General features: G+C 40.2%; 1 protein-coding gene, 1 non-coding gene and 1 pseudogene across 2 annotated transcripts in view; 1 reads left to right on the plus strand and 2 right to left on the minus strand.

Annotated features, from left to right (window-relative positions):
- LOC116672880 (NACHT, LRR and PYD domains-containing protein 12) overlaps positions 1-21,437 on the minus strand; it is a 769,761-nt gene that overhangs the window by 581,985 nt on the left and 166,339 nt on the right. The gene's annotated exons all lie outside the window — the stretch shown is intronic.
- The window catches only part of LOC116672882 (zinc finger protein 271-like), a 643,109-nt pseudogene that overhangs the window by 491,712 nt on the left and 129,960 nt on the right, over positions 1-21,437 (minus strand).
- Positions 20,095-20,310, plus strand: LOC116673508 (small nucleolar RNA U3). Its single transcript, XR_004327858.1, has one exon. It is a non-coding gene; the product is annotated as a small nucleolar RNA U3 (small nucleolar RNA).

The following is a 21,437-nucleotide window of genomic DNA, read 5'->3' on the forward strand; positions in this document are numbered from 1 at the left end:
TAGAACACACAGACACACACATACACACACACACACACACACACACACACACACACACACACACACACACACACACACGCACACACACAGTGGGAAGCTCATTCTTAAGAAACTTAAGTGTTGAAGGGTTGGAGCTACATTCACTCCTTACTCTGAAGTTATCGTGTTGGAACCTTGTTTAACATTATCATGAAGAAAGATTGTGCAAAGACTCTTGTTTCTCCGGCCCTAAGGAGATTCCGAGGTTAGTGTGAGATCAGGGCAAATCCCACTGTGATCTGTACTGTGGAATAATAAAAAAAAACAATTAAAAACATTTAGCGGCTATAATTCACAACAAATTGATGTTTTTCTCATTTGTAGAGCGTTATGTCAGGACGCCAGCGACTGCACGTGATGGACCGACAAGGACAATTAAAAGAAAGGCCAAGAAGACCCTTGGGAAAAAGATAAGGGTCCCTAAAACTGAACACCCAAACACCTCTAGGGGGGATGTGGACGTGAGAGGAGGGAAGAGGACACGACTTGGCCATGTTAAGCATGACATGGAGACGGCGTCCTGCTCAGCGGACACTGGTAGGCTGGGAGCTGATCATGTGACATTACTGTTGGGAGTGTATTCCTCTATCGTTTTACTGAACACGAGGGTCAGGGCAGTCGTGAAATAAGTTCTCAGATCTTTAACTTAACTTAAAGTAAGTCATATATAAGTAAAGGTCCTGCATTCAAACATTTTTAAAGTACAAGAACCTTTAGAATCATACCTAAGTTCAGTATTTGAGTAAAATATCTTAGTTTCTTCTATTGGCTGGGTTCAAATTTAGTGGATTCATTATTACAGAAATGTCCATCAACTGGGAAAGTGGTATGTTGATCTAAATACACTTTGGTTCACCTGAATTACAAAGGAAAACTAATTTGCTTCTCGCTAGTGGTATCTTTGACAATAGTTTTGGATTTTCCGCTCATATAAATACCACTAGAGGACAGTGAGAAATACTGTTGTTGATAACGTCTTGGCAGGCTTTTTAAAAACTTTATACAGAACCAAGCTTACTGTTTCTTAATAATAAGTTAGGCTAAACACAGCTCAACTCCAGCTCCGGCAGCAGAGCATAAAAGATTCATTATGTACCGTTACCGAATGATGGCCTGTTCTGTCATCTACTTATTGTAGTGACTGTGTCTGGGACTTTCAACAAGCGGTTGTTTCCCCAGGTTTTTTTCTCATGCAGAAAGCTGCAGTACATCTGTGGAAAATGTGAGCAGGAGAGGTGTTAAGAGGAAGGCCGTCGCCGATGGTGAAGAACCAAGCCGGAAAAAGGGAAAATCCGACCTGAAGGAGACCAAACTAGATTTGTCCGTCGCTGCCTTAACAGGTCAGTAGATAGCGATACATGTAGGGTTTGGCTTTATGTTAGCGTGATTTAAATAAGTTGTAATATTACATAATTGGTGTTCCTCTCAACTGTGTTAAACAAAATGTGCTTGTTTGTCTTTAAAAAAAAATGTAAGGCCAAATACATAGAGCGGGATCAGCTGGGCCAGGGAGGATGTGGATCTGTGTTTGCCGGATATCGCAGAGCAGATAATTTACCTGTAAGTGTTACACACACATTCTTAAACACGGACATAGTATAAACGGGAGGAGCTAACCAAAGTCCTGTTGGTCCTCATAGGTTGCCATCAAACATGTCCCGAAGGACAAAATCCTCTGCAAAGTAGTGGTAAGTGAGCAACACCTACTGCTGTTGAAATCAGCTGTATTCAGCACTGCACTCTCTTACTGAACGCATTATGGATGAATGATTCTATATTATTCTCTAAAACGTTCCTCTCCCTCATCCTCCATTTTGTTGTGATGTTTCAGGACCAGAATGGGAAGCAGCTGTCTGTGGAGGTCGCCGTCATGTTAAAACTTGCGGCTGGAACGAGTGGATCAGTGTCGACGACAGCGTCAGTGTCCCTACTGGACTGGTATGATTTGGACCAGGAGCTAGTCCTGGTGCTGGAGAGACCAGTTTCCCTCCAAGGACCTGCTCAGCTATGTCTAGGACAACGGAGGTTCCCTACCGGAGGAACAGGCCAAGGTAAACTACTGGAGGATCCTGTGTCTGTGCGTGTGTGTGGGTGTGTGTGTGTGTATGTATCTGTGTGTGTGTCTGTGTGTGTGTCTGTCTGTGTGTGTGTGTGTGTGTGTGTGTCTATGTGGTGTGTGTGTGTGTGTGTGTGTCGCTGTGTGTGTTTGTCACTGTGTGTGTGTGTTTGTCTCTGTGTGTGTGTGTGTATATGTATCTGTGTGTGTATGTATCTGTCTGTGTGTGTGTGTGTGTGTGTGTCTCTCTGTGTGTGTGTGTGTGTGTGTGTGTGTGTCCGTGTGTGTCTCTGTGTGTCTCTGTGTGTGTGTGTGTGTGTCAGGTAAATGCAGTAGTACAGTGTTTTCCTCTGAAGTACAAGTACACAGTAAGTCAGTAGTATACAGTGGAGGTTGTATAATACAGGCCGTCACATCGCCATGGCAACCGTTGCCAGCTGATCTGTATCTTCTCTTTCCGACCACTGCTTTATTTTTACCCTTACACACACACACACACACTAAGACACAGACACAAAGAAACAGACAGACACACACACTATCATACACACACACACACACACCCCCACAATCACACACACACACACACAGACAATCTCTCTCTCTCTCACACACACACATAAAGTAAATAAACTCTTAGGCTACAGTAATGTTAAAAGTGATTCCCAACATGTTGAGAGAAGGTTCCCAACTTTATGTAACAGGTTTGATTTGGACTTGATCAATCTGGACTTGATGCCCTCACCAGCTGCCTAGGCAAGGCAAGGCAAGGCAAGGCAGCTTTATTTGTATAGCACATTTCAGCAACAAGGCAATTCAAAGTGCTTTACACAAAATCAGTTGAACAGATAAAACACAAGTAAAAACAGTTAAAAATCACAAGCATTAAAAACCGGTAAAACACATGAATAGACAGTTAAAAACAAAGAGAAACATAAAACACAAGAATAAATTTACAGTGCAGCATAAGAAATTTAAAGAAATGATTAGTCATTAAAGAAAGGCAGCATCAAATAGAAAGGTCTTCAGCCTTGATTTAAAAGAACTGAGAGTAGCAGCGGATCTGCAGGTTTCTGGGAGTTTATTCCAGATTTGAGGAGCATAGAAACTGAAAGCTGCTTCACCCTGTTTAGTTCTGACTCTGGGGACAGAAAGCAGACCTGTCCCAGATGACCTGAGAGGTCTGGGTGGTTCATAGTGTAGTAGCAGATCAGCAATATATTTTGGACCTAAACCGTTAAGTGATTTATAAACTAGCAAGAGTACTTTGAAATCAATTCTTTGAGACACAGGAAGCCAGTGTAAAGACTTCAGAACTGGAGTGATGTGATCCAGTCTCTTGGTCTTAGTGAGGACTCGAGCAGCAGCGTTCTGAATCAGCTGCAGCTGTCTGATTGATTTTTTAGGGAGACCTGTAAAGACCCCGTTACAGTAGTCAAGTCTACTGAAGATAAAGGCATGGACAAGTTTTTCCAAATCCTGTTGACACATAAGTCCTTTAACCCTTGATATATTCTTAAGGTGATAGTAGGCTGACTTTGTAATTGTCTTAATGTGGCTGTTAAAGTTCAGGTCTGAGTCCATGACTACACCAAGATTTCTGGCTTTGTCTGTTGTTTTTAACATTGTTGTTTGAAGCTGAGCGCAGACTTTTAATCGTTCCTCTCTTGCTCCAAAAACAACCACCTCAGTTTTTCCTTCATTAATTTCAGAAAGTTCAGGAACAGCTGCATGTGGAAGAATACGTCATGGTGAGCGCTGATTGGCTGGTACTGGTCCAACATCTACCAACCAGATAGTGGTGTGGGTGGGACATGAAGGGAGACTCAGTGCTGATTGGCTGGTACTGGTCTAACATCTACCAACCAGATAGTGTTGTGGGCGGGACATGAAGTGAGACTCAGTGCTGATTGGCTGGTACTGGTCTAACATCTACCAACCACATAGGTTATAATTTATTATTATAATAATTTTGTTATATTTCCATTTTAATGTCCTTTATTCAGATTAATGTGTCTCTGAAAGTTATTATCAGAAACATGTTACAGACCCACATATGTGTTGTTTATAATATTACTCAGAAATCACAATCATTATTAATAAAGTTTGTTACCCAGGCAATAGATTATATATATATATATGGTACTTTCCGGTTATCTCGACCTCATCAAAACAATATGACCTCATTTTTTTAAAATCCTTTTATTGTCCAATAGCAGGCGGCAGAATATTGTTATTGTCCAATAGCAGGCGGCCAATAATTCTTCACGTCACCCAGAATAGCATCGAACGGATTCTTTTCGCCGATACCGGTTCTCCACATGAACTCGGCCAAGTAAGACTTCAGGAAGTGACGATCTGTGCCTCTGTGCTTCTTATTCCTCCACTTTGCTGATCCCCACATCCTTTCCACGGTCTGAGTGTGTGCGCCTGTCTCGGGATTCACAAAGTTGTAACGATGGTTGACTTTGAAGTGCTCAAATCCAGCCCGCTCCAGTTCTTGTGTCTTGTAGGCCTTCCAGCTGTCTGAGTAGATGATGGTCCCCTCGGCAATGTTCTCCTTGATTGCAGTCAGCAGAGTAGGCGCACTTCGATCCGGCACTTCGATGAGAAAGCATTCCTTGGTTTCGCGGCATATCCCTCCGAAGATCCATTGTTGAGGTAGCACCCGGCCGGCATTGTTCTTGCGCTTGGTGAAAAGTGACTCATCAATTTCCACGATCATCCCCTCGCCGCCAATTTGTCCTCGATCCTTCGCCAGTAAAGTCTCCACGCAGACTTGTCTCAGATAGTTACTCCAGTCTGTTGTTGTGTCCTTGTTGATCCCAAGCTCCCTATTGCACAGCTTCCCCGATGTCATTTCCCAGGCCCAGATGTAGATGAAACGCGCGACAGTAACGAATGGAGGACGAGATTGAGCGAACCAGTTGCCGTTGCGAATATTGATCTTCTGACAGCAGGCCCTGAGTGTGCACTTCCAGAAGATTTCTTTGCCAAAGTACAGCTTCATGAGATGGTCGTTCTTGCATCTTCGTTCTTTTGGGAGTAGAACACGATCTTGAAAGAATTTCACAGCTTCCTCCTCAGTAGTTGGCAGGCTAAAGAGGTTCATCTTTCTAGCCGGGAATGAGATAACGGTCGAGATAACGGGCGAGATAACGGGCGGAAAAATGATAACGGGCGAGATAACGGGCGGATAAATGAGGTCGAGATAACCGGAAAGTACCATATATATATATATATATATCAACATGTGTCTTTTCTTACAAAGACGTAACCACAGGCTTCCTGAGCACAGACTCACTGGTACATCTGGTTTAGAGCCCGACCGATATATCGGCGGTCCGATATTAGGCATTTGTTGATCTGACGGTATCGGCATCTATAATGGCCAATAAAAAAAATAATAATATGCATTCATCTGAATCAGTTATGATGACAAATAATTTTTTCTGACAAATTAATATTTAATTAATAAAAACGCAATGTGAACCATGTTATGAGCATTGATGTTGCATAGTTTCTCCACCAGAGGGCGCTCTACAACGTCCTTGTTTGTTATGGTTTGGTTTTTAATTATTATTTTATAGCAGTAATCTGTTTTCCTGTGTTTAATTCTTAGCCTGGTTCTGTCATGTCTTGTGATTATTGTATGGTATTTTTGGTCTTGTCTTGTATATGTTCTGTTTCCTGTTTTATTTTGAAGCCTGGGTCTCTGTCCAAATTCCATTCCAAACAAATGGAATTCTGATTAGTTATGTTGTCAGTTCAGAAGCCAGCCACAGGGTGCTGCAGTTGCCTAGCAACGGTGCTAGGCAACTGGTTGTTCTGTGACATCAGATTCTAAAACAGCTTTGATCTTTTTTGATGTGATGTCATAGACCCACAGGATTTTTTTTTTTTGATCTCACACAGTATTGGTACGGAAAAAGACACAACACAGTTGATTTGAACAATTATCATGTCTGGACCAGAGATATCACAGACAGAGAATATGCTTGAGGTTACAGGAGATCCTGTTCGCCCACTGATTGAATCCTTTTTTAAAAGGATAACACCGGAACAGTGGGAATCGTTGAAATCCTGCACCCCCGATGATGCCACTAAAATTGTGGTGGCCGACCTGCTTTTGGACATCATAACATTGTTGTCAAAGTCTGCTTGGTGAATCTTAGGAGCAGAAATGCACCGGCGTCTGAGGAGGGCTGGTTTCTGAGGACCGTGTAACGTCCAGTCTGGGCGACGTACTCTTTCGGAGTTTTGCCGGGGCTCTGAACGCTGAGGACCAAGTCGAGTGTGTCAGCTCACAGCGCTTGACAGGTTTGGTTGGTAAAGAGGTTGCAGAAAGTGTCAAATCTGCTCTCTCCACTACTATGTGCACTGCAGAGCCTGTGATAATTCAGCACATCACTGCCCCTTGCAGGCTTAATGCTATGGTTGGTCATGTCTGCAAAATGATAAAAGCTTTCACAGCCAAGATAAAATGTTTGTGCTCGGCTCAAACCTGTATGGCGACAAAGAGTCATACCAGTCCTACGCAGAAAACAGAACAGATGCCCTTCCAGGGAGAAGTGACAGAAGGTATGGAGACGGAAGACACTGAGGACCAGACAGAACATGAGACCAAAGGCATGGACCTGAAAGACACTGACGACTGCATCCAATCACCAGTTATAGCTGTGGAACCAGAATTCCTGCAGATCATCTCATCAGACAACAGAGATATTGAGATTCCAATATTGACGTCTGTCGAAAGTATAATCAGGACGGAGGTGATAACGATGATGATCCACTTTTGGATCAAGTGCCGGATTTCAACTGTCAGCGGATTCAATCTGAATGCTCTCGGGAGATTGAAGAGGTTGCAGAAGACATCGCTCGGTCAATAAGTCAAATTAAGAGTTTGGACGGGGCAGAAGCTGCCAGTCCACAGTACCAACAGAAGTTCAATTTGTTTGTAGAAGCGATAGCGAGTAAGATCAAGTCTTTTTTCACACTGCGCTTGGCCAAAGCTTGGTATTATCGTATATTGGAGGAGCTCAAGGCCAAATTCCCCAAGCAATCAAACGGTGAAAGCGAGCACTCAAGACAGACAGCCATGGAGAAATTTGACTCTCTGCTTCAGACTGAGGATAATAACAAATCACAGCATGGGAATGTGGTTAATGTGATTCAGAAGTTTGAGAATATGACCCCCGGAAAAGCATGACATTCACACAGAAATTTACTGATCTCCTCTATAGGGACATCACACGTGGAATCGCGCCCAATTTGATCCCAGAACCAATGAGAGGGAAGTCATGCAGTGATGTGGTTGTTCCTGATTCACATGCTGACATGTACGCTGAAATTCGAAACAAAGTGGGGAATTTCATGGGACTGATGGGGTGGTGGCTGAAAACTCAGATCAGCAGCCACGCTGATAGGGTGGCATTCAAAATATTAAAAGAAGAGTCACTGGCAGCACCGCAGCTACCGAAGGTCAACGTCCCAGAGAAGCCCGTGGAAGCTGCTCCAGCTCCTGGCTCGGTCTGTGAGGAGACATGTGCCGTACCTGCACCGGATGCACACAGGAAAGCATTCATCCAGATATTCTCAGCGAAGCTGGTTTCTCGGATATACAGGAAACACAAAGTGAACTGGTCTATTGGAAACCCAGAGGACTACGTTAACCATCTGTTCAATAGAACATGGGCCGACGTCAAGGGTGTAGATTTTGATATTACCCAAAAAACGATTAAAAACCTTGACAAGGCCATTTTCCAAGATTTGTGTAAGAAATGCGGCTGTGCGGAGAAGGTGCTGATCTCCATGCGTCTAAAAGATCCAGCACTGGAAAGATGTATTGCCTACTCTGTCAAAGAATACCTGATGACACCACCAACCAGACATAAGGATGTTAAAAGAGACCAAAAGAAGCTCTTGGCCAGATTCCGCGCAGCCATCAGCAACCGATACAATGAGTTCCCAACAATCCAGACTCTGGGACACCAAGAGGTGGAAGATGTCCATGAAGAACAACAACAGACAGCTTCTTCTGAAAAACAGAAGAAGCCTTCTCGATGGGAGACATTCAACAATTCTAAATTTGCGAGAGATTTACTGCCGCCATGCTGCTTCTTGGTCTTATTTCTGGTTCCATTTTGCTGCTGTTTTTAGCAGCCCGTTGGGTGCTAACTCTAGCAGGAGGATAACACGGTGTAGACAACACCGATTGGTTTCATTTTTCTCTCTACTGACAGACCTCCTAATGTTCAAACAACAGAGCTACGTGTTGAAATTGACTGGAATTCTCCTTCAACAAGCCAGGAGTAAAGCTGTTCACCTCCAACCTACTTTACTTTCTGCGTTACACATCTGCTCCCTCTGCCAAGCACCCTATCACTCCAAATCCCCTGCGTGAAAACAAGAAGAAGGATGAGGAGTGAAACACTGACACACACACACACACACACACACACACACACACACACACACACAGTAATAGGCTGAAGTGCAGTGGGAAGGTGCAGTGTAAAGTCATCAGACAGCTGGTTTCTGTCTTTCAGGACTTTATACATTCCCGCTGTGTCTGCTTGGGTTTAATCTGGGTGATCCAGTTTCCTCCCACCAACGTTAAGAAGTACTTGTGTGTAGGAATACCTTCAATAGATTCTTTGAAAATACCTTCTGTATAGTTGTATTTCTGTAGAAACTGTCTTTTTTTGAGCCATTTTAGCTCATATTTTGTTACTATTATCGCAAAATAAATACTTTTAAATCCAAAAACATTGTTCCACTGACTTGACAATACCTTGGAAGTAGAGTTGGGCAATATATTGATATTATATCGATACTGAGATATGAAACTAGATATCGCCTTAGATTTTGGATATTGTAATATCGTAATATGGCATAAGTGTTGTCTTTTCTAGGTTTTAATGGCTGCATTACAGTAAAGTGATGTCATTTTCTGAACCTACCAGACTGTTGTTACTGTTCTATTATTTACCTTTACACACTTATTCATTCCTCCTCTCTAAGCGTAGCTCCCATGGCGCCATTTTAATGCTAAGGCTCCATCCCCTGGCGTTAGCATCCCATTGACTCCCATTCATTTTGGTACCACTTAGACAGTAAATAACTATACATCTGAAGCGTCTAAAGACTCTATTTATCCCTTTTTTATTTCTAAAGAAATATGACAATGTATAAAAGGCTCCATTACCTTGTAGCTCACGTTATGGCGCCGTAGCAGATGTTTTTGTAAAAATAGGCTAACAATTGTGTCATAACCATGGGACTTGTCAGGAGAAGCTCGCAGTTTGGACTTCCATCAGCTGTTTATTATTGCTAATGTTAACTAGCATTGTAGTTAGCAGTAATTAGCCTGTGCCTATGTTAATGTTAACTAGCATGTTAGCAGTAATTAGCCTGTGCCTATGTTAATGTTACCTAACATATTAGTTAGCAGTAATTAGCCTGTACCTATGTTAATGTTAACTAGCATGTTAGCAGTAGCCTGTGCCTATGTTAATGTTACCTAGCATATTAGTTAGCAGTAATTAGCCTGTGCCTATGTTAATGTAAACTAGAATGCTAATTAGCTGTAATTAGCCTGTGCCTATATAATGTTAACTAGCATGTTAGTTAGCAGTAATTAGCCTGTGCCTATACTAATGTTAACTAGCATGTTAGTTAGCAGTAATTAGCCTGTGCCTATGTTAATGTTACCTAGCATATTAGTTAGCAGTAATTAGCCTGTGCCTATGTTAATGTAAACTAGCATGCTAATTAGCTGTAATGAGCCTGTGCCTATACTAATGTTAACTAGCATGTTAGTTAGCAGTAATTACCCTGTACCTATGTTATGTTACCTAGCATGTTAGTTAGCAGTAATTAGCCTGTGCCTATGTTAATGTTACCTAGCATATTAGTTAGCAGTAATTAGCCTGTGCCTATGTTAATGTAAACTAGCATGCTAATTAGCTGTAATTAGCCTGTGCCTATACTAGTGTTACTAGCATGTTAGTTAGCAGTAATTAGCCTGTGCCTATACTAATGTTAACTAGCATGTCAGTTAGCAGTAATTAGCCTGTGCCTATGTTAATGTTACCTATCATATTAGTTAGCAGTAATTAGCCTGTGCCTATGTTAATGTTAACTAGCATGTTAGCAGTAGCCTGTGCCTATGTTAATGTTACCTAGCATATTAGTTAGCAGTAATTAGCCTGTGCCTATGTTAATGTTACCTATCATATTAGTTAGCAGTAATTCGCCTGTGCCTATGTTAATGTTAACTAGCATGTTAGCAGTAGCCTGTGCCTATGTTAAAGTTTCCTAGCATATTAGTTAGCAGTAATTAGCCTGTGCCTATGTTAATGTAAACTAGCATGCTAATTAGCTGTAATTAGCCTGTGCCTATACTAATGTTAACTAGCATGTTAGTTAGCAGTAATTAGCCTGTGCCTATGTTAATGTTACCTATCATATTAGTTAGCAGTAATTAGCCTGTACCTATGTTAATGTTAACTAGCATGTTAGCAGTAGCCTGTGCCTATGTTAATGTTACCTAGCATATTAGTTAGCAGTAATTAGCCTGTGCCTATGTTAATGTAAACTAGTATGCTAATTAGCTGTAATTAGCCTGTGCCTATACTAATGTTAACTAGCATGTAAGTTAGCAGTAATTAGCCTGTGCCTATACTAATGTTAACTAGCATGTTAGTTAGCAGTAATTAGCCTGTACCTATGTTAATGTTACCTAGCATGTTAGTTAGCAGTAATTAGCCTGTGCCTATGTTAATGTTACCTAGCATATTAGTTAGCAGTAATTAGCCTGTGCCTATGTTAATGTAAACTAGCATGCTAATTAGCTGTAATTAGCCTGTGCCTATACTAATGTTAACTAGCATGTTAGTTAGCAGTAATTAGCCTGTGCCTATACTAATGTTAACTAGCATGTCAGTTAGCAGTAATTAGCCTGTGCCTATGTTAATGTTACCTATCATATTAGTTAGCAGTAATTAGCCTGTGCCTATGTTAATGTTAACTAGCATGTTAGCAGTAGCCTGTGCCTATGTTAATGTTACCTAGCATATTAGTTAGCAGTAATTAGCCTGTGCCTATGTTAATGTTACCTATGATATTAGTTAGCAGTAATTCGCCTGTGCCTATGTTAATGTTAACTAGCATGTTAGCAGTAGCCTGTGCCTATGTTAAAGTTTCCTAGCATATTAGTTAGCAGTAATTAGCCTGTGCCTATGTTAATGTAAACTAGCATGCTAATTAGCTGTAATTAGCCTGTGCCTATACTAATGTTAACTAGCATGTTAGTTAGCAGTAATTAGCCTGTGCCTATGTTAATGTTACCTATCATATTAGTTAGCAGTAATTAGCCTGTACCTATGTTAATGTTAACTAGCATGTTAGCAGTAGCCTGTGCCTATGTTAATGTTACCTAGCATATTAGTTAGCAGTAATTAGCCTGTGCCTATGTTAATGTAAACTAGTATGCTAATTAGCTGTAATTAGCCTGTGCCTATACTAATGTTAACTAGCATGTAAGTTAGCAGTAATTAGCCTGTGCCTATACTAATGTTAACTAGCATGTAAGTTAGCAGTAATTAGCCTGTGCCTATGTTAATGTAAACTAGCATGCTAATTAGCAGTAATTAGCCTGTGCCTATGTTAATGTTAACTAGCATGTTAGTTAGCAGTAATTAGCCTGTGCCTACACTAATGTTAACTAGCATGTTAGTTAGCAGTAATTAGCCTGTGCCTATGTTAATGTTAACTAGCATATTAGTTAGCAGTAATTAGCCTGTGCCTATGTTAATGTAAACTAGCATGCTAATTAGCTGTAATTAGCCTGTGCCTATACTAATGTTAACTAGCATGTTAGTTAGCAGTAATTAGCCTGTGCCTATACTAATGTTAACTAGCATGTCAGTTAGCAGTAATTAGCCTGTGCCTATGTTAATGTTACCTATCATATTAGTTAGCAGTAATTAGCCTGTGCCTATGTTAATGTTAACTAGCATGTTAGCAGTAGCCTGTGCCTATGTTAATGTTACCTAGCATATTAGTTAGCAGTAATTAGCCTGTGCCTATGTTAATGTTACCTATCATATTAGTTAGCAGTAATTCGCCTTTGCCTATGTTAATGTTAACTAGCATGTTAGCAGTAGCCTGTGCCTATGTTAAAGTTTCCTAGAATATTAGTTAGCAGTAATTAGCCTGTGCCTATGTTAATGTAAACTAGCATGCTAATTAGCTGTAATTAGCCTGTGCCTATACTAATGTTAACTAGCATGTTAGTTAGCAGTAATTAGCCTGTGCCTATGTTAATGTTACCTATCATATTAGTTAGCAGTAATTAGCGTGTACCTATGTTAATGTTAACTAGCATGCTAGCAGTAGCCTGTGCCTATGTTAATGTTACCTAGCATATTAGTTAGCAGTAATTAGCCTGTGCCTATGTTAATGTAAACTAGTATGCTAATTAGCTGTAATTAGCCTGTGCCTATACTAATGTTAACTAGCATGTAAGTTAGCAGTAATTAGCCTGTGCCTATACTAATGTTAACTAGCATGTTAGTTAGCAGTACTTAGCCTGTGCCTATGTTAATGGTAACTAGCATTTTAGTTAGCAGTAATTAGCCTGTGCCTATGTTAATGTTAACTAGCATGTTAGTTAGCAGTAATTAGCCTGTGCCTACACTAATGTTAACTAGCATGTTAGTTAGCAGTAATTAGCCTGTGCCTATGTTAATGTTAACTAGCATGTTAGTTAGCAGTAATTAGCCTGTGCGTATGTTAATGGTAACTGGCATGTTAGTTAGCAGTAATTAGCCTGTGCCTATGTTAATGGTAACTAGCATGTTAGTTAGCAGTAATTAGCCTGTGCCTATGTTAATGGTAACTAGCATGTTAGTTGCAGTAATTAGCCTGTGCCTATGTTAATGGTAACTAGCATGTTAGTTGGCAGTAATTAGCCAGTGCCTAAGGTGAACAGATTTCTCAGACAAAATCCGGGGACATTTTAGCTCAGAAGCATAAATACCTCCAAACAGGTCATGCTTTGTAAAACTTAAACGGGGACACTGCCCCAGGGGCATCACAAGATCTAGAGCTGCACTGGAGCACAAGCCCCCCCTAGGGGGGTTCATGGGCATGCTTCCCTGCAAGAAAATGTTAATAATAATAATAATAATAATACATTTTATTTATAGGTGCTTTTCTCCGCACTCAAGGATGCCGCACAGGGTATTCATATATTAAAAACAGCAAAACAAATACTATACATAATAAAACAAAACAGCAAAACAAATACTATACAACAAAAACAACGTAAAGGCAGAGCAATAGACATCTTAGTGGAATAGGCAGTTTTAAACAGATGTGTTTTATGTTAGGAGTTTAAATGGGGGGGATGAATCAATGTTTCTGAGTTGGGGTGGTAATGAGTTCCAGAGATGGGGGGCAGAGCGGTGGTGCTGAGACGGGCGGAGGGGACAGAGAGCTTTATGGAGGAAGAGGATCTGAGGGAACGGGAGGGAGTGGGACGCTGGAGGAGATCAGACAGATATGGGGGGCTAAGTTGTGGATGGCCTTGAATGCTAACAGGGAGTACTTTGAATTGGATACGGAACTGGACCAGGAGCCATTGGTGCTGGTGGAGGACATGAGTGATGTGGGACCTGGGATCTCCAGCAGGTATTATGGTAGAGTCTTTAAAAGAGCTGCAAAGATATTACCTCCTGTGGTAATCTGACTGGTAGGGTTATAGAACATAGTGGTAGACTAAGACCTCCTGTGGTAATCTGACTGGTAGGGTTATAGAACGTAGTGGTAGACTAAGACCTCCTGTGACACAAACTAAGCGGTATGTTCTCTCTTTTATACCTCAGGCTATCAGACAGCACAACAACCTACCTACATATTTTAAAGGTTTTTGTTGTACCGTATGGTACAATAGTATATTTATTGTGCTGTATTTATGCTCCGGTTTTTTAGGGTGTTACAGTAAAAGAAGATGTTCACAAGTTCAGCCCAGGTAAATGCTCAGCCCACTTTCACACAGACCTAAACCTACTCACTTAATGCTGGTTACAATATTTGAAATTTTTCATAAAGTATTGACATTTTTCAATAAAGTATTGGCTTTTTCCTTGCCAAAGTTTTGTTTGATTAACATTTACCCTGGACCCGAGACAGCACCTCTGATTCATAGTTGAATCATTTAATAACCATAAAAGATAGAAAATTACCGATTGTTGCGGCTAAAAGCTAACGAGTTAACGGTTGCGGAGGTCTCTTCCGGGTCTTTCTAGCCTCTACAGGTGATTTTCTATCCAGCCTGGAACTTGTGCCCTTTTTCAGGGTCATTGAGCATTAAATCCAAACGGTTACATCCAAGAATTCTCCACTTTATGTCCATAATTCATTTCTGCTGTTAGCTCCGGGCTCCGTGTCCCCCCTGTGTGTGTTGGAAGTGTAGGCAAGCAGCATGCCCATATATGGGAGACAACATAACCAAAGAGTTCAGTGGGAAAGATAGTGATCCGGGATTCCCCACAGTAAAACTAGTCTAGCATGTGAGCAAAGATACGTAGTGGACAACATAGATAGCATGTGAGAGGTAGCGGGATCAATGCCCGCATTCTCCAGAGGACTTTAGATTCTTCTTGTTTTACAACAACAACTATAAATTTGGACTTTTTACGACATACTATACTACGACTTTTTAGGAATATTTCGACATACTATACTATGACTTTTCTTGAATTTTTTGACATACTATACTATGAATTTATTTGAATATTTTGTCATACTATACCTTTTATGAATTTTTTGACATATTATGCTATGAATTGTTATAATTTTTTGACATACTATACTATGTATTTTTATACATATTTCGACATACTACAGGATGACTTTTTATGTATTTTTAGACATACTAAACAATGACTTTTATGAATATTTTGACATACTATGACCTTTTACGACTTTTAAGAATTTTTGACATACTATGACTTTTTATGACTTTTTATGAATTTTTGACATAGTACACTATGACTTATGAATTTTTCGACATACTATACGATGACTTTTTATAAAAGGGGAATTAGCTCAAATGGTAGAGCGCTTGCTTAGCATGCGAGAGGTAGCGGATCAATGCCCGCATTCTCCAGAGGACTTTAGATTCTTCTTGTTTTACAACAGGAACTATAAATCTGGACTTTTTACGACATACTATACTACGACTTTTTAGGAATATTTAGACATACTATACTATGACTTTTTATGACTTTTTTAAATTTTTTGACATACTATACTGTCCATGACCCGATACCGGATAAAGCGGATGAAGATGGATGGATGGACATACTATACTATGACTTTTTATGAATATTTGACTTATTATACTATGACTTTTATGAATTTTCAACATGTGATACTATGACTTTTTATGATTATTTATGATTTTTTTGACATACTATACCATGACTTTTTATGATTTTTTTTGTCATACTAAACTATGACTTTTATGAATTTTCAACATGTTATACTATGACTTTTTATGATTATTTATGATTTTTTTGACATACTATAATATGACTTTGTGAATTTTTTGACATACTATACTATGACTTTTATGAAGTTTTTGAAATACTATACTGTGACTTTTTATGAATATTTGACTTACTATACTATGACTGTTTATGATTTCTTTTGACTTTTTATGAATTTTTGACATACTATACTATGACTTTTTATGACTTCTTCGACATACTATGACATTTTTTTGAAAAGGGGAATTAGCTCAAATGGTAGAGCGCTTGCTTAGCATGTGAGAGATAGTGGGATCAATGCCCGCATTCTCCAGAGGACTTAGATTCTTCTTGTTTTACAACAAGAACTATAAATCTGGACTTGTTACGACATACTATACTACAACTTTTTAGGAATATTTTGACATACTATACTATGAATTTTTATACATATGTAATAACCTGGTAAAGTCAGTTATTTTGTAGTTGTTTCTCATTTTAAATATGTGAGTTATTAATAAGATGCACACCTTCATTTGGTTTATGTCAAAGTGCATAACATTTATTGAGACAATAAGTATTATTATTCTGTTCAGACAGTTATTTGCAGTTAATAATATGTGAATGACGTTTCAAGTTTGATTAGTACAGAGGGGGAAAAAAAACAACGTAATTGTTTACTTTAGAGATGACCTGGGAGAGTTTGATTTCCGGTTGGCGAAGGAGAGAAGAAGAAGAATGAACGACACGAGGAGTAAAAAGAGAGAAACACGTCAAGCAGAGAGTGGGAGTCCAACCATATAGCCTAGCTTGTAAATGTGTACTTCAAATACTGGGACTGTGAACTGTTTTCCTGATTAGCTACGCGCTTTAGTCGGCATTGTTACTGCCGGTCAAGTGTGGTTTTGTGGGACTTAAGCCGTTCGCTAGCTTAGCTATAAAAACACGCTAGCCGCTAGCTTAGTGGAAAAAGAGAACCCGCCAGCGTTGGAGAGTTGACGGCCAATACTTCGTCTGCATACACGGACGGAGCGGAGGCTGCAGCATTCTTCGTCTGCATACACGGACCGGAGCGGAGGCTGGCTGGAAGAGGTTTCGGAGGTCGACGCGGAGGTGTTGCTACGAAGGGTTTGCTGTGAGTCAAAGGGCGGCCTGCTGCTCATCGCTTCTGTGCGGACTGAAACGGGTCTGAGAAGAGGACGCGGTAGGAACTGTTCTCATTCTACACACAACATTGGAGGTAGGCCTATTGTTGGCCTCGTTTTTCTTTCTTCTCCTCATGAGCTCCAACTTTAAGCGCGCCAACGAACTTAATGCAAGCTTGCTAAAAGAACGAACTAAACTAAAGAGTGCACTCAGGTTGAAATTATTAAGACCAAACGGTCTGGGTTTTTCTGTTTATTATTTTATTTTCATATTGGGATGTCTCTGTACATGTGACTAATCTGCATTCAGTGAATACAAATCAAACGAGATACTGTGTTGTTGTTTCTCAATTTTCAGTAAAATTGAATGGGATAATGTAGAGTATTAAGTTGATATTCTTTGAGGTTATTAAACCAGGGTTGTTCTCCTGGCCTCTCAGTAATTGCTAAAGTCATAACGAGAGTCATATCTTACCCTAGACAGATTAATTATACACTGAGATGTCTCTTTCACCATTCTTACCAAGCAGGTAATACACAAGTCTAACATTGTGATAGCTGCATAAAGTATTATTCATATTACGAGCCTTTGGTGAGGGGTTACACATATTTTCTTCATACTACAGTATGACTTTTTATGTATTTTTAGACATACTAAACAATGACTTTTTATGAATACTTTGACATACTATGACCTTTTACGACTTTTCAGAATTTTTGACATACTATGACTTTTATGAATTTAAGACATATTATACTATTACTTTGACATACTATACTAGGACTTTTTAGGATTTTTTATGAATATTTGACTTATTATACTATGACTTGGTGAAATTTGTTGCCCCCGGTGCTGCGCATCGGAGTGTGAATGTGTATGAATGTTTATCTGATGAGCAGGTGTGTAGATGTGTGTGAGTGTGTATCTGATGAGCAGGTGTGTAAATGTGTGTGAATGTTTATCTGATGAGCAGGTGTTGTAGATGTGTGTGAGTGTATATCTGATGAGCAGGTGTGTAGATGTTGTGAGTGTGTATCTGATGAGCAGGTGTGTAGAGTGTGTGAGTGTGTATCTGATGAGCAGGTGTGTAGATGTGTGTGAGTGTGTATCTGATGAGCAGGTGTGTAGATGTGTGTGAGTGTGTATCTGATGAGCAGGTGTGTAAATGTGTGTGAGTGTATATCTGATGAGCAGGTGTGTAGATGTGTGTGAGTGTTTATCTGATGAGCAGGTGTGTAGATGTGTGTGAATGTTTATCTGATGAGCAGGTGTGTAAATGTGTGTGAATGTTTATCTGATGAGCAGGTGTGTAGATGTGTGTGAATGTTTATCTGATGAGCAGTGTGTAGATGTGTGTGAGTGTGTATCTGATGAGCAGGTGTGTAAATGTGTGTGAGTGTATATCTGATGAGCAGGTGGCACCTTGTACGGCAGCCCCGGCCACAGTGTATAAATGTGTGTGAATGGTGAATGTTTCCTGTATGATGTAAAGTGCTTTGAGTAGTCGCTAAGACTAGAAAAGTGCTATATAAATACAGCACATTTACATTTACACACTTTATAAATAAACCTCAGATAGTTCAACCTGTTTCATTAGGAAGCAGTTTTATACTCTTTCAAAATAAAACATTCATGCAACAAAACTTAAATAAGGTGCTCGGGTTTTAAAACGGACGCAAACAGAAAAATAAAACCAAAACTGAGTTCTTCTGTTCTCCAACAAGAAATAAGGACGAATAAAAGGATCTGTCTCTGTCTTCATGATATCGGGTTGGTCTTCTGATCTGTCCCCGTCTTCTCCTGACGGATCTGTCCCCGTCTTCTCCTGGAAGACAGGTTTATTATTTCAGTTTAATTATTAGGAATCAAAGTCTCTGTGTGTTGGTCCTTTGATCTGTCCCTGTCTTCTCCCTCTGATCTGTCCTTGTCTTCTCCCACGGATCTGTCCCCGTCTTTTCCCTCTGATCAGTCCCCGTCTCCTCCCTTTGATCTGTCCCTGTCTTTTCCCTCTGATATGTCCCCATCTTTTCCCTCTGATATGTGCCCGTCTTCTCCCTCTGATATGTCCCTGTCTTTTCCCTCTGATATGTCCCCATCTTCTCCCTCTGATATGTCCCCGTCTTCTTCCACGGATCTGTCCCCGTCTTCTCCCTCTGATATGTCCCCGTCTTCTCCCTCTGATATGTCCCCGTCTTCTCCCTCTGATCTGTCCCCATCTCCTCCCACAGATCTGTCCCCCGTCTTCTCCCTCTGATGTTCCTTCTTAAATCTTTGTGGGTTTTTCCCCAAATTTTTAAAGCTTTTTCTTTTCTTTTTTACACTTCACTTTTCACATACGTTGACATTTTTGTCTCTTTTTTACACTTAAAAAAAATTCTTTTACCAAATGTTTTTTCTCCAGATGCTATAAAAGGAACCAGAAACTCCCAAATCCAATGAAAGTGTTAACCCAAATTTCTGATATGGAAACTTCTTTGAGGCACAGAAAGCCAGTGTAAAGACTTCAGAACTGGAGTGATGTGATCCAGTCTCTTGGTCTTAGTGAGGACTCGAGCAGCAGCGTTCTGAATCAGCTGCAGCTGTCTGATTGATTTTTTAGGGAGACCTGTAAAGACCCCGTTACAGTAGTCAAGTCTACTGAAGATGAAAGCATGGACCAGTTTTTCCAAATCCTGTTGACAAATGAGTCCTTTAACCCTTGATATATTCTTAAGGTGATAGTAGGCTGACTTTGTAATTGTCTTAATGTGGCTGTTAAAGTTCAGGTCTGAGTCCATGACTACACCAAGATTTCTGGCTTTGTCTGTTGTTTTTAACATTGTTGTTTGAAGCTGAGCGCAGACTTTTAATCGTTCCTCTTTTGCTCCAAAAACAACCACCTCAGTTTTTCCTTCATTTAATTTCAGAAAGTTCTGGCACATCCAGCCGTTAATTTGTTCAATACACTTAGTCAGTTTATGTATTGGACTATAGTCCCCTGGCGATAAGGTTTTGTAAATTTGTGTGTCGTCCGCATAACTATGGTAATGTATTATGTTGTTTTCCAGCCAGTGGAAGCATGTTAAGAACCAGTATTAATGCAAAGAAAGGACTGGAGCATTTATTGTAGAGAATAAGTAGACTGACACTGAAGTATTGAGACAACAATGACTGAAAATCTAATTCAATCTACATATCGGTCTTCTTAAAGATCTAAATAGATTTTCTCACCTCAGAGTCATCTGGAGCACGTAACGATTAGCTTCTGTCCCTCTGAACCCTGAGTGACAGTCACTCTGCAGTGAATGAGATGCAGTTCCCCCCCTCAGTCTAACCAAGACTAAACTTTCAGGGATCATTTCTAGAGTTTCTGACTTGAGGAATGTGTTTCTAAAGTGTTTGGTCTCGCTGACCATGATGATGAATCGTGATATTCCTTTCTGAGCGTGAAGCTGACAGAGAGTAATGATTCACTTCATATGCTCTCTATCATTGATGATTGTTCTTTGCTTCTTAATGGAGTATTGAGGAAGGGAATATGATCAGAGTGGTGGTAGCAGATATGTGGAAAACTAACATGTGTGAAGGTAACAAAACATGCTAAGCTTTCTAATTAACTGAAGTTAAAGTCAGTCTCAAAGTATGTTTAGTCCATGGTGAACAAGGTTATTTGAAAGGGTTAACACCTACTTTCTTGACTTTGTAATGGTTTATGTCCAGTGTAAAAATATAAACTGAGTTAAGCCATAATTCATTTTCATTTCTACCTTTGCTTTTCTTACTTTGACATGTCAAAAAGGTGCATTGTTTGAAAGCCCATCTCTACACATCCATGTTCCACTCCCACAGGTGTTTCCACTTGACTAATCAGACTGTGTGGCCTTTACAGGCTCAGCTTGATTGACATGTATTAAAGGGGTGGAACGGTACACTGAAGTCCCGGTGGACGGGATGGCGTGTTGTAACGAGGGTTGAGTACATACAGCAAATACTTGAAGCCAGGTTACTCTACGAGTGGATACGGGGCGTTGAAGGTGACGTGGAAATCCTGATTGATTCAGTGATTTTTTTTTTGGCCCTATTTGTATTTGGATCTAAAGGCTGGATAACCACTGAAGGGAGGAGACGTTGGACAGTTTTTTTGTCTCGTTCCAGTGATTGGCATGTCTGGGTGATGGCGTTGGATATGCGTTAGCATGTTGGACGTATTTCCACTCACGTACCAACAACGCCAACCCACAGTCCTGGTTTTATCCACCACTTTCTCACCTGTACTACTGGAACTGACTGGGAAACCAAAGTTTCCCCGTGGGTCGCCACCACTCGCCGTAGGAGAGGCTGCTCTTCCTTAGTGCTGCTGGCTCTGATTCACATGAAGGAAATATGGGGCAAAGGGTGAGAGCTTGCAGAAGAAAAAAATCTGAACTTATATGTTTACATTTGCACTTGTAAAAAACTATATTTGCACTTGCAAAAATATTCACACACGTGTGATCTTAATTTGATGTCACACAATGAAAAAAATATGAGAGCTTGTAAAAAAAAATCTGAATTTTAATATGCACTTGAAGAAAATATCCACACACCGGTATTTTGAATGTGAAGTCACAGAAAAAAATATTCACAAATGTGTAGATTGATATTTCCATGAACAGAATGACAGCTGCAAACGTGTAGTG

The sequence above is a fragment of the Etheostoma spectabile genome, chromosome 23, assembly GCF_008692095.1.
Source record: "Etheostoma spectabile isolate EspeVRDwgs_2016 chromosome 23, UIUC_Espe_1.0, whole genome shotgun sequence".
Taxonomy (NCBI): Eukaryota; Metazoa; Chordata; class Actinopteri; order Perciformes; family Percidae; genus Etheostoma; species Etheostoma spectabile.